Source organism: Neoarius graeffei, chromosome 7 (assembly GCF_027579695.1).
Source record: "Neoarius graeffei isolate fNeoGra1 chromosome 7, fNeoGra1.pri, whole genome shotgun sequence".
Taxonomy (NCBI): domain Eukaryota; kingdom Metazoa; phylum Chordata; class Actinopteri; order Siluriformes; family Ariidae; genus Neoarius; species Neoarius graeffei.
The window spans coordinates 77,828,095-77,842,870 of NC_083575.1; the positions used below are offsets into that span (position 1 = coordinate 77,828,095).

At 45.5% G+C, this 14,776-nt stretch overlaps 1 protein-coding gene across 3 annotated transcripts in view; it reads left to right on the forward strand.

The window, feature by feature from the left end:
* Positions 1–8,898: 8,898 nt before the first annotated feature.
* Positions 8,899–14,776, forward strand: part of tesk1a (testis associated actin remodelling kinase 1a) — a 56,885-nt gene continuing 51,007 nt past the window's right edge. For all 3 annotated transcript variants that reach the window (XM_060924869.1, XM_060924870.1, XM_060924871.1), the window contains exon 1: positions 8,899–9,071. The gene's annotated coding sequence lies outside the window, so the exon portion shown is untranslated. The remainder of the gene's footprint in view (positions 9,072–14,776) is intronic.

Genomic DNA, 14,776 nt, shown 5'->3' on the forward strand with positions numbered 1-14,776 from the left:
GAGTGTAGTTTGGATATAGCCTACATTTTCAAAGCTTGCCAAGCCTAGTTGTGAGGCCACACAGCCAACTCGATTAATTAAAAAGTTAGCTGGCTAGTGAATGTTCATTCACGTAGTCTGGAATCATGACCACGTAAATTTAAGGTTTACAGTACAATCCCGGTCAGGTTGTATCTCATTCTCAGGTAATAACTGTATAACAAATACCTTGGTCAATATGCCATGGTTCATTACAGACCCCATGGATTGTTAACTGGAATACTGGGAACATCTGACCCATTATCTGTTTTTGATTCATAGATGGACATGCGTTCTTTTTTTAAGAGCAAGGGCCTACTACAGTCAACTTCAGGTGAGAGAAAATGGGTGAAATAGTTTGGGCAGTTTTCCATAGTGAAAATAGTGCCATAGTGCTTAATGTTGATTGCTGTAGCTTCTTCTAATACATTTTAACAAAGACTACTTTATGAATGCAAGGAGGAGAAGGTGGTGGTCAGGAGAGAGAACCCAGTGAACCAGGTGAGGAAATGGTAGCCTATTTCAGAAAAGCTTTGTGCCCCCAATTATTGGGTCAGATTTAATGTTGTCTACAAACACAGTTGCACTATAAACTTGATATGACAGTGAGCAGCATGCATTTGACATTGTAATATTTGAATATTACTAGTAGGCTCACCACAGAATGTTTGTATGTGTGCAAAGAGGGAGACAGGAGGACAGAGGGAGAGCAAAGCTCACAGTTGGAAATTAGAGATAGAGAGAAGGAGAGACAATGAGAGGGAGGAAGATGTACAGGAAGCAGGTAAGAAAATGAAAACAGGCCATATTTGTATATTGTATTTGTCCCAATTCAGTAGTGATAGTGAATAGAGTTATTTTCTCTTTACATATCTTTTTTTTCTGAATTATCTTGCTATACAAGGAGACAGGGAAGAACAGACTGAAGGTGAAAGTGAAAGGGAGGTGGGTGGAGAGGTCCATGGAGAATCAGACCATCAAGAACAGGCAGCAGCATCAGGAGCATCAGTGTCACCAGACTCAAGTTTGGATTTAGGTGACAGGGAGACTGGTCCTAAACAAGTAAAGCTGCCCCAGTACCCACTACGTGTGTTTGGCACACAAAAGAGAGCCTTCCAGTATAACTGGTTTCAAAGCTTTAATTGGCTTGAGTACTCACTTAAAAGGGATGCTGCATTCTGCTATGGATGTATCAAAAGAACACTACCAAAATATAACAAATATAACAAAAAATATAAACTAATGTAAACTAATGTAAAATCATAATAATACACACTTATTACACAATACCACATTAACAATTACCGCTGTTCAAAATGAATAGCTCCAACATTACAAATGCAGTAGTAGGTCTTGTTTAGTTAAAAATATAATGTAAATATGTGTCAGTGGTTGTAAATGTGTAGATATCATAGTTTATTGGGTCAGCTTCTGTTAAAACATTGCATAAGTCTAGTCTTGTCTAGTTAAGTCTAGTCTAAATGCGGAATAAACGTGGAAACACTGTCGTTCAAGCCAGGTGCCTCTGTCAGCTCTGGGGGCTAAGCACCCCCAAAGATCAGATGCTAGAATCTCCCCTGACTAGTACATACAAACTCTGCAGCTTCTGATTCAGCAGCTGCGTCATACTCCGCAAAAACATCAGCAAGAACCTACAATATAAATGGAAATGCAATACACTAAGCTCAAATGACTTTTGGAAAGTATAATTTCTAAATTTTTTTTCTACATATTCTTGAAGTCGGTCATCGGGGTACTTGCTACCGTTCCCTAACAACGCATGGCAAAGGGTAAAGTGTAGTGTTGCTACAAGTACTTGCTAAAGCCTCCGGTGGAAGATCCTCGATGTGCTGATAAGACATACAGTTCTATATAACACACAAGTGTCACGATAATCACAAAACAGATGCAAATTGTTAAAATACCTAATTTTTAAGCAATCATGTGTTGATCTCTTCCGAATAGAATCTATGATAGCCTATCCTCTTTACCCTTTGCCTCTCGTTGCTAGGCGGCAGTTACATGAAAGCCGCAAGCTTTCACAAGCAAATACATGACTGATATCACGCCGACTTTATGATTACATTTATGATTATCATGAATGTGTACTCTATGATGTGTACTCTATGAGCGCCCTGGAGCGAGTGACTTCCAAGATGGCCGCGCAGACCGCAGTGTTACTATTTTTAGCATCATGTCGGAGCACTCTATAGCTCTACGTACCTTTATCTTATGTCGTTTCTCAACACATGTTCTGACAGGAGGACTGTCTTTGGAGGAGTCGCCTTGTCCCAGGCGACTGCTGGATCCGGCATAGCTACTGGTAGACCCCCTCCGGAATACTGTGGGCACTGCTGATGGTAGTAACACACGTTTGTGCTGAACTGCACACCCAAGAGATTCTTTTAAGCTGGGAAGGGTGTCAAAACAATCCAAATCGAAGTGTTCAGAGCACAGGACGGATGTTGGTGAGGGCTCCCACTTGTCACGAGTGCGCCTGACTTGCTTCATCCACTTCGCATGCAGCTCGGGATCTCTGGGAAACTTGAATAAACTTACCCCATCCTTGTGGGTTTTGGAGCAAAAGCCGGCAACACAACGCGAAGGCATATATGTATGTATGTATGTATGTGTGTGTGTGTGTGTGTGTATATGTATGTGTGTATGTATAATAATACTAATAATGACAAACTGAACACCTGTCGCATCAACAACAAACTGGTAAGTGAGGAGGAAGATTCTTTCGCTGACGTCATATAGCCCCTCCTCCTCTTTCATCTCCTGGGTGCTGCAGCCCCGTCAAATTTGCCCAAATAGCCACGTTTTTTATCATAACTTGTAAAATAGGTGCCTTCATGAATTAATATATGGATCATCGGGAGTTAATTTTTATGTTATAAAACATCACCAAATATGTCAAAAACGTGTCGTCAGACCTTTAATGGTTTGATCTGGCCCAAGCAATGAGGACAAAACTGCGCTGCTTCGAAAATGTGAATTTAACAGCTTCATGAAAGTGCGCTGATGGTGACCATGAAAACCATGTCTACTGCACTGTGTTCCTCCCCCGAGTCGTGTGCTCATTCGCTTTTGTGTTCTTGGTCTCAGAGCCGCACGAAAGACACAGAATCGACGTTTAACAGAATTAACAATGCACTTTTTACGGAGACGTTTTAATGTTATTCTTTTTTTTTTTTTTAATCCAGTTGAATATTTAGCGTACAAATGTATTTTCAGCTCTTAAAAATAACTGAGGTCCGGACCTCGGGGGCCTCATAGCTGGCTATGGCACCATGTTCTTTCCATTTTGCTATAATGGATTTAATGGTGCTCCCTAGGATATTCAAAGTTTGGGATATTTTTTATAACCCAACCCTGATCTATACTTCTCCACAACTTTGTCTCTGACCTGTTTGGAGGCTCCATGGTTTTCATGTTGCTTGCTTACTAGTGTTACAGAGTCAGGGTCCTTTCAGAAGAGGCTGATTTATACAGACATCATGTGACAGATCATGTGACACACAGGTGGCTCTTAATCAACTACAGTAATTATGTGACTTCATCTCATCTCATCTCATTATCTCTAGCTGCTTTATCCTGTTCTACAGGGTCGCAGGCAAGCTGGAGCCTATCCCAGCTGACTACGGGCGAAAGGTGGGGTACACCCTGGATGAGTCACCAGGTCATCACAGGGCTGACACATAGACACAGACAACCATTCACACTCACATTCACACCTACGGTCAATTTAGAGTCACCAGTTAACCTAACCTGCATGTCTTTTGGACTGTGGGGGAAACCCACGTGGACACGGGGAAAACATGCAAACTCCACACAGAAAGGCCCTCGCCGGCCACAGGGCTTGAACCCGGACCTTCTTGCTGTGAGGCGACAGCGCTAACCACTACACCACCGTGCCACCCATTATGTGACTTATGAAATGAATTGTTTAGACCAGTTCTTATTTAAGGGTTTCATATGAAAGGGGGTGAATACCTATGCGCACTCCAGATTTCTGTTTTTTCATCTTAATTATTGTTTGTGTCACAATAAAACAACGCCTTTAAAGTTGTAGACATGTTGTGTAAATCAAATGGTGCTAACCCTCCAAAAATCCATTTTAATTCCACGCTTTTAAGCTGACAAAAAAGGACAAACACCAAGGGGGATGAATACTTTCGCAAGACACTGTATATTATCAGCCTTTATCAAGACGTGCCTTATCCAATTATAAGGTGACATTTGCCTGCAGGAAGAAATCACGGAAACATCCAGAATACATGAGAATGTAGCTTTATTTCTTGAGTTGGGTGGTCCAGGAGCGAGGAAAATGGGGCATAGCCTCTCTTGGGTTAAACAAAGTGAAGCTCAAAGAGAAGAGAAACAATTTGTCTTCAGTTTCTGACCACTGTGCACCATATATAAGGTAACTGGTTCACACAAACAAAAATCTAGTTTACTGTAGTAATGATTCAGATTCATGAATATAACACATAACCTCTCATTATGAATTAACTATTATTATTGCACATGACTTCTGTAGTAGAGTCCAACACCTAACCATAGCATGCTTGCAGGATGGTTCAGCATTCAAGCAGATGGTCCATTCAACTTTTCTCTTCCTGCCATCAGAGGGTGTCTTCATTCCTAATGGACTTTGCTTGAGGTCCTCAGATGCAGGAGACCCTGTAAAAGAGGACACAGGTGCAGCAATGCTTTGAAAAAAGCTTTGAAGTAGAAGAATTCCTTTTGAAATGTGAATGAGCTTCATGAAATGTGAAACAGCTTCCACACACGATGACAAACAGAACAGGATTTAGTTAAAGTGAGTCCCAGACCACCATTTTCAAAAGGACCAGGATCAGTTCTCTGGAAGCAGCTCAGCCTTGACCTCAACTATACTGAACTCTCAGAGCAAACAGCCTTGGGTCTGGAAAAGTCTCCTCCTTCCCGCAGCCTGGTTGCTCTACTGTTTACAAGGCCGGAGACCAAATGGTGCGTGTGGTACATTTCCTTCCGGTTAAAAAGATGGACAGTGTGTTCATCCAATCAGCCATGAGCACGTTTGTACTATTTCCAGTAGAAGTTAATGTGGTTCTGTTTTCGGTTTTGTTGATGCGTTTTGTGATTTGTCGTCATCTTTTCCCATTTGTGGTTGTTATTTGCCATTCAGGGCCACAGTAGAGAAAAGAGCACTGAATCCACACAGTGGTACAGAGGTTAGCACTGTCGCCACACAACAAGAAGGTTCCGGGTTCGAGCCACACGGCCAACGGGGCCGTGTCTGGAGTTTGCATGTTCTCCCCATGTCTGTGGTTTTCCTCTGTGTGCTCCAGTTTCCCCCACAATTCAAAGACATGCAGATTAGGTAAAATACAAGCCAATGTATACTTAGTGCTGGTCCCAAGGCTGGATAGATTGGGGAGGGTTGCATCAGGAAGGGCATCCAGTGTAAAACCTATGCCAAATCAGATATGCAGAACAGATCTGCTGTGATGACCCTTGAAAGAAGAAGTAGAGAAAAACTTTGTGAGCACAAAGGACTGAATAACAAAATCACGAACATCTGGAAACATGTAACTGGGGAAGCCATGGCCCAAAGGTTAGAGAAGCAGCTTTGGGATCAAAAGGTTGCTGGTTTGATTTCTTGGACCAGCAGGAATGGCTGAAGTGCACTTGAGCAAGGCACCTCACCCCCAACTGCTCCCTGGGCTGCTCTGGGTATGTTGTACGTCGCTCTGGATAACAGCGTCTGTTAAATGCCATGAATATAATGTAATGTAACAGTGTAGTTTGCTCATTGATTCAATGTGAACATAAAGACACTTTTTGTTATCCATCCATCCATTATCTGTAACTGCTTATCCTGTACAGCAGGGGTGGGGAATGTGCGGCCTCCGGACCATATACGGCCTGTGAGACCGTTTAATCCGGCCTACAAGATGATTCATAATTACTCACACATACAAAAAAAAAATTTAAATCAGAAAAAATGAGACCGCAATTAATAAAATGAGCGAGTGGTTGTCTTTCTGAGCCAAGGTCAGGGTCCTGAACCCCACACGAGCAGAGCGTGGTCACATGCGGTCACGTCATTTAGCGGGCATAGACAGACTGTTTAACGATTTCACCAAAACGCACCATGGCAAGTATGAAGAAGAGAAAGGTAGATGCGGAATGTTGCGCTTTTCAGGAAAAATGGACAAACGATTATTTTTTTGTAGAAGTAAAAAGCAAGCGAGTTTGCTTAGTTTGTGGGGATGCCCTTGCAGTGATGAAAAAGGCTAATCTGGAGTGTCATTACAGCACCAAACACGCCAAGCTGGACGAGCTGAAAGGACAAGCGCGTGTGGATAAAATTAATGCTCTTCGGCGGAGTTTGGGCTCCCAACAAGCAACATTCACAAGACCTCAAGGTAACCAAGAAACCAAGACTAAAAACAGCATTAAAACAATAAGAGGTGGATAAAATTTAAAAAGAAAATGGGAAGATTATAAAGGGATAAAACAAAGTTACACTAGTAAAGTTGCTTTTTTATTTGAATAGCATGAAAGAAAGCTAAAATGAATGCCCTGCATTTTAAAATTTTCAGCAGAGGTTATGGGTTAAAAAATTTAGTCTGGCCCCCATAAGACTCGAAATGGCCCTTGAGAGGAAAAAGGTTCCCCATCCCTGCTGTACAGGGTCGCAGGCAAGCTGGAGCCTATCCCAGCTGACTATGGGTGAGAGGCGGGGTACACCCTGGACAAGTCACCAGGTTATCGCAGGGCTGACGCATAGAGACAAACAACCATTCATACTCACATTCATACCTACCGTCAATTTAGAGCTTAACCTGCATGTCTTTGGACTGTGGGGGAAACCTGAGCACCTGGAGGAAACCCACGCAGACATGGAGAGAACATGCAAACTCCACAAAGAAAGGCCCTCGTTGGCCACTGGGCTTGAACCCAGAACCTTTCTGCTGTGAAGCGACAGTGCTAACTACTCCACTGCCATGCCGCCCTTTTATTATTATCTCATCTCATTTCATCTCGTTATCTCTAGCCGCTTTATCCTGTTCTACAGGGTCGCAGGCAAGCTGGAGCCTATCCCAGCTGACTACGGGCAAAAGGCGGGGTACACCCTGGACAAGTCGCCAGGTCATCACAGGGCTGACACATAGACACAGACAACCATTCACACTCACATTCACACCTACGGTCAATTTAGAGCCACCAGTTAACCTAACCTGCATGTCTTTGGACTGTGGGGGAAACCAGAGCACTCGGAGGAAACCCACGCAGACACGGGGAGAACATGCAAACTCCACACAGAAAGGCCCTCACTGGCCACGGGGCTCGAACCCAGAACCTTTTTGCTGTGAAGCGACAGTGCTAACTACTGCACCACCATGCCGCCCTTTTATCTCATCTCATTATCTCTAGCCGCTTTATCCTGTTCTACAGGGTTGCAGGCAAGCTGGAGCCTATCCCAGCTGACTACGGGTGAAAGGCGGGGTACACCCTGGACAAGTCACCAGGTCATCACAGGGCTGACACATAGACACAGACAACCATTCACACTCACATTCACACCTACAGTCAATTTCGAGTCACCAGTTAACCTAACCTGCATGTCTTTGGACTGTGGGGGAAACCGGAGCACCCAGAGGAAACCCACGTGGACACGGGGAGAACATGCAAACTCCACACAGAAAGGCCCTCGCCGGCCACGGGGCTCGAACCCGGACCTTCTTGCTGTGAGGCGACAGCGCTAACCACTACACCACCATGCCGCCCAATAAACAATGTATTTATTTTGTGTGGATATATGGGGGTAGGCATGGAGACAACACCCCTGGCCTCAGTCCACTCTAGACAAACCCCTAGGGGGTTTCCAACATTCATTTTGAAACTGAAACTCTTAATTCCTGCCACTAGGTGTTCTCATTCTCATTATCTCGAGCTGCTTTATCCTTCTACAGGGTCGCAGGCAAGCTGGAGCCTATCCCAGCTGACTACGGGCGAAAGACGGGGTACACCCTGGACAAGTCGCCAGGTCATCACAGGGCTGACACATAGACACAGACAACCATTCACATTCACACCTACGGTCAATTTAGAGTCACCAGTTAACCTAACCTGCATGTCTTTGGACTGTGGGGGAAGCCAGAGCACCCGGAGGAAACCCACGCGGACACGGGGAGAACATGCAAACTCCGCACAGAAAGGCCCTCGCCGGCCACGGGGCTCGAACCCGGACCTTCTTGCTGTGAGGCGACAGCGCTAACCACTACACCACCGTGCCGCCCAATAAACAATGTATTTATTTTGTGTGGATATATGGGGGTCGGCATGGAGACAACACCCCTGGCCTCAGTCCACTCTAGACAAACCCCTAGGGGGCGTGTCCAACATTCATTTTGAAACTGAAACTCTTAATTCCTGCCACTAGGTGTTCACTGGTGCAATTTCTCTGGAGCTGATTTGAATAATGCTGGGCACAGAGACAAGGTAGGCAGGAAATGCAACTTCAGTATGTTTAATTCAGCTAATTTTTATGCACACAGATACAACACACTGTGGAGGGAAAGAGTTTTAGTTCTTGTGCTTCTAAAACACCTCAGACTTTTCAAATTATATATAATAATAATAATAAGTACACAGTTCAACTAGTAACGTGGAGAATTGGAGACAGGAATGTAAATAGCGTCCAACACCCTATATAAGTGCACCTTGTGCAGGATTATATGAGGGATGGATTTCATTTCCAGATTCACGCTCAAGTGAACAGCTCAGCCCTGCTCGGACTGCGCATGCGTCACACCCCGGCGTTTGCTGATGTCCCGCCCCTTTACAGACGCGCCCCAAATCCTGACCAATCAGAGCGCAGGTTTAGTGAGCGTTCTGGCAGTAGCCGAGACAAGCCGACGGTGATCCGAAGAGGGCCGAGGAGGAGAAAACGCCACCAAGGTTGAAAGATTAATGACCGCAGTCAGCGTCGGATAATTACGACTTCCTGTATCATTCAGGTGTTTTTAAAAAGCAGACGGCGATATTGTGGAAATCAGGTAAGCAGCAGTTTCTCTCTAACCGGTGTTAAACGGTTTAAAACAGGATTAAACCGGTGGGTTGGTGACAGTTAATGCTTTAAACCGTCATTTCAAAATAGATGAGAAAAGATTTTGATGTTAAATAATAGTCCATGGGTATTGGTATTGCTTTAAATGTGAAATTACGGATAAATCCGAATAATATTAAGACTACATCCGCTGTGTAATTCCGCATTTCAGGCAGATGGATGGACGGATGGATCTCTGCAATGGATCCCTGTCTATAATAATCCCCCCAAATGATCAGAGCAGGACCATGATGCGACTGCTCTTTCTCTCTCTCACTGACATTACTGCAAATAAACCCGACAAAATGAACATATGAGGCTATTTTGGTGATAAATACTATGTTATCCCTCATAAATGAGCGGTTTGCATCATTTAAACCTTGCTGTAGGAATACCTGGGTTGCCAGATTGAAGCCATATCCTCAAATGTCTATATATTTAAAAAAAAATAAATACTACAATTCAATTATATTCACAAGAACAAATAATTTATCCTTTTCCTATTGGTTTAAATTAGACCAATTGGAACTTGTATGTGTTTTTTTCCCCCAGACTTATTTATAGGATTAATTGTGGGGTTGCCATATTGGATACAGTGTGTAAAGCTGTCTCAAGTGGGATGGTGCAGTGGTTAGTGGTGCACTATCTCTTCACAGCAAGCAGGTTCTGGGTTCAAACCTGCCAGCTGACTGGGGATTTTTCTGACTGGAGTTTGCATGTCTTCATGCCTGCATGGGTTTCCTTCCAAAAACATGACCAGTTGGACAAAACTCTAAACTGCCCATAGGTGTGAATGGCTGTCTGTGTTTTATTAGGTTAGATTTCAGGCATTTACCAGACTCTGTAAGTTACAGGGTTCCCTGTGGGTTCTGAAAAATACTCTCCCTTTTTTCCTCCTTGAAAAATAAAGTCAAATAAGTATGCTTCACGTTTTCTTCACTTAGTCTGTATTTTTTCTTATTTTTTGGGCAGCCCGTGCACCATCAAGCTAAAATAAACCTCTTTAGTTTGAGCGTACTGAAAGTTATTTTAGCATGGAATTATTAAAAAATGGTATTAGGACTCCCTTTAGCCTTTACTTCAACACAAAACTTGATTTACAATTGAATGGAGTCGAGAAGAATCTTAGAACAGCCATCAGTGTAGGAATCTGAATTGGAATCTGAATTGGAATTAGAATTCCAATTCAGATTCCTACACTGATGGCTGTTCTAAGATTCTTCTCGGCTCCATTCAAAGCGACTGGTCCCTCTAGTCGCTTGCCAGGCTGACAGCACTTTCACTTTGGCTCTTTTTTTTTTTTTTTTTACTGACCCCTGTATTTCAAGTTTAAGTTCACTTTATTGTCAATAATGCCATATGTGCAGGACATACAGAGAATTAAAATTGCGTTTCCCTCTTATCCGCGGTGCAAACAGTAATAAACATGAAATATAAAATATAGTAGGTACAAGATATAAACTTTAAAAAGAGGAAGAAAAAAACCCGGGGGGGGGGGGGGTTATTTACACGCTAAAGCTATCTAAGAAAAGACAGTAACGGTATAAATTTAAATGTGACGAATGACAATATAAACAGAATGAACAGTAAATGGGAGCAGCAGTCTGAGAGTATAGTAATTATCAGTATAAATATAAATAAATAAATAAATAAATATGGCAGTATGAGCAGAATTTTCAGTGTAAGTATAAATATGGCAGATATGTATAAAGTGTAAACAGTGTTCTAAACAGTTTTTATATAGTGCAATGAACTTAAAAAAAACCCTGTGTAGACAGTATTGTAAACAGTTTTAACATAGTGCAGTTGAATTCCGTTACAGTTTGTTAAAGTGGCTGGTGACATTTGGTTTGTGTATTAAGGGAAGGGGGTACTGGCCTGGGAGGGAGTTCAGCATCCTGATGGCTTGGTGGATGAAGCTGTCTCTCAGTCTGCTGGTTCTCGCCCGGAGGCTTCTCATTCTCCTCCCAGAAGGCAGGAGGCTGAAAAAGTGGTGGTTGGGATGGGTGGAGTCGCCCGCAATGCTGAGTGCTCTGTGGGCCAGGCATGTGTTGTAAATATCCTGAAGGGAGGGTAGGGGGACACCGATGATCATCTCAGCTGCTCTCACTATGCGCTGCAGGGTCTTCCGGCAGGATGCAATACAGCCGCCGTACCACACAGTGATGCAGCTGGTCAGGATGCTCTCGATGGTTCCGCGGTAGAAGGTCTGCATGATGGTGGCTGGTGCTCTAGCTCTTTTCAGTCTGTTGAGGAAGTACAGGCGCTGCTGAGCTTTCCTGGCCAGCGATGCGGTGTTGCTGCTCCAGGAGAGGTCCTTGGTGAGGTACACACCCAGGAACTTGGTGCTGCTCACTCTCTCCACAGTGGCACCATTGATGGTCAGTGGAGGCTCTCCAGAAGTCGACAACCATCTCCTTCGTCTTCTCCACATTAAGAGAGAGATTGTTGTCTCTGCACCACGCGGCCAGTTGGCTCACCTCGTCCCTGTAGTATGATTCGTCATTGTTGTTAATGAGTCCCACCACAGTCGTGTCATCCGCAAACTTGATGAAGAGGTTGCTGTTGTGTGTTGGTGTGCAGTCGTGGGTCAGTAGGGTGAAGAGAAGGGGGGCTGAGCACACATCCTTGAGGGGCCCCTGTGTTCAGTATGATGGTGCTGGATGTGTTGCTGCTGACCCGGACTGCCTGTGGTCTTCCGGTCAGGAAGTCCAGCAACCAGTTGCAGAGGGAGGTGCTTGGTCCTAGACAGTCCAGTTTCTGAATCAGCTGCTGGGGGATGATTGTGTTAAATGCTGAACTAAAGTCTAAGAACAGCATCCGCATGTAAGAGTCCTTAGTGTCCAGGTGAGTGAGAGCTGAGTGGAGAGCGGTGGAGATTGCATCATCGGTGGACCGATTGGCCCGATATGCAAATTGGTACGGGCCCATGGAGGGAGGGAGGATGGATTTGATGTGCTGCATGACTAACCGCTCGAAGCACTTCATAATGATGGGGGTCAGTGCTACAGGGTGGTAGTCATTGAAGCAGGATGGAGAGGCCTTCTTTGGAACAGGGATAATGGTGGTGCTCTTGAAGCAGGTGGGGACAACAGCTTGACTCAGGGAGGTGTCGAAGATGTCTGTGAGCACTTCTGTGAGCTCCTCTGCACAGTCCTTTAGCACACGACCTGGAATGTTGTCAGGTCCTAGCTTTGCGGGTGTTGATCCTGGAGAGGGATCTCCTCACACTGGCTGGAGACAGGGACAGCACCTGGTCATCCGGAAGGGGTGGTGTCTTCTGTGCAGGCATGCTGTTGTTGGTTTCAAACCGTCCAAAGAAGTTGTTTAGACTGTTCAGCAGAGTGATGTCCTTGTCACAGGTCTGTGGTTGAGGTTTATAGTCCATGATGGTCTGTATCCCCTGCCACAGGCTCCTTGTGTCTCTGCTGTCAGTGGAATGATGGGCTATCCTGCTACTGTACTGCTTCTTTGCTAGTCTGATGCCACGGGACAAGTTGGCTCTTGCTGATCTCAGACCAGTCTCATCACCTGCTCTGAAAGCAGCATTCCGGGCTTTCAGTAACCGATAGACTTCCCCCATCAGCCATGGTTTCTGGTTGGCCCGTACTGTGATGGTCTTAGTGTCCATGACATCATCAGTGCATTTACGATTTATGGGAAAACAAAGGTGGGGAACTCATCATCTATGTGAACAACCACTGGTGTAACCCGAGACATATCTCCGTAAAGACAGTTTTATGTTGCCCGGACTTGGAGCTGCTAGCCATTAGCCTGCGGCCATGTTATCTGCCGAGGGAGTTCAGTCACGTGATCACCATCTGTGTTTACATCCCTCCGAGGGCAGACGCAGCCGCTGCATGTGAGAGGATTCACTCTGTCACAGCAAGGCTGCAGACACAGCACTCTAAGGCATTTATGATAATTTCTGGGGACTTTAATCACGCTACTTTGGACTCTACTTTGGCTGCCTTTTACCAGGTTGTGGACTGTCCAACAAGGAACAACTGGACAATTGACTTGCTGTATGCTAATGTGAGGGATGCATACAGAGTCACACCCCTCCCCCCACTAGGGAGGTCTGACCATAACCTGGTTCGTCTACAGCCGAAGTACACCCCTCTGGTCCAAAGGCAGCCTACAAACAACTAGCTCCATCAGGAGGTGGTCCGCTGAAATGGAAGATGCCCTCAGAGACTGTTATGACACCACGGACTGGGATGTGCTGCTTAGCCCACACTGTGAGGACATAGGGGCTGACACACTGTCTGACGGATTACCTCAACTTCTGTGCAGACATGGTCTCCCCTGCTAAGACTGTACTGTGTTACCCTAATAACAAGCCATGGGTAACACAGGAAGTCAAAGCTGTCCTCAACAGGAAGAAGGCCGCCTTTAGGAGCAGGGACAGGGAGGCGATGAAAGCACAGCAAGAGGTGAAACGCTGCGTGAGGGAAGCTAAGGACAGCTACAGGAGAAAGGTGGAGCAGAAGCTGAAGGAGAACAGCATGAAGGAGGTCTGGGAAGGTGTGAAAACCATCACAGGCCACAATGCAAAGATCAGAGTCGTAGGGGGGACAGTGGAGAGGGCGAACGAGCTGAATGACTTTTTTTTTTTTCAACCGGTTCAACCAGCCCACGTTCCCCTCCCCCTCACTGTAGCCATCTCTCCTTCTTCCCTCAATACTCCTCCCCTACCTCAACACAGACCCTTCCATGCATCACTGCAGACCAAGTCAGAGGTCAACTGAGGAAGCTTCACCCCAGGAAAGCAGCAGGCCCGGATAAGGTGTGTCCCCGACTACTGAAGACCTGCGCTGTTTAACTGGATGAATCACTCCAACATATCTTTAACCTCAGCCTGCACCTGGGGAGAGTGCCCACCCTCTGGAAGACATCATGCATTGTTCCAGTTCCTAAGAAGAACTGGCCCAGAGAGCTGAACGACTTCCTACCAGTGGCACTCACTTCACATCTGATGAAGACATTGGAGCGGCTCTTCCTCAGCCTCCTCAGACCCCAGGTGCAACATGCCCAGGACTATCTGCAGTTTGTGTACTGGGCAGGTGTTGGTGTGGAAGACGCTATCCTGTACCTGCTACACTGAGCCCACTTGCATTTGGATAAGGGAAATGGCACAGTGAGGATCCTCTTTTTGGACTTCTCGAGTGCCTTCAATACCATCCAGCCCCTTTATGCTTCAGGACAAACTGAACAGGATGCGAGTGGACCCTTGCCTGGTCACCTGGATCTCCAGCTACCTTACTGACAGGCCGCAGTACGTCAGGCTGAAGGACATCACGTCTGACACTGTGATTAGCAGCACCAGAACACCCCGGGGCACGGTGCTGGCCCCTCTCCTCTTCACCCTGTACACCACGGACTTCTGCTACAACTCGGCGATGTGTCACATTCAGAAGTTTGCCGATGACACAGCCATCGTGGGGTGTATCAGGGGATTTTGCCGTTTGGTGCATTAGGAATCGTCTGCAGCTCAACACCTCGAAGACCAAGGAGCTGGTCATTGATTTTGGGAGGTCCAGACCAAGGTCACGACCAGTTCTGATCAAGGGAGTCAAGGTGGAGGCTGTGGATTCCTACAAGTACCTCGGGCTGTGGCTGGACAGCAAGCTGGACTGGACTTTTAACACCAAC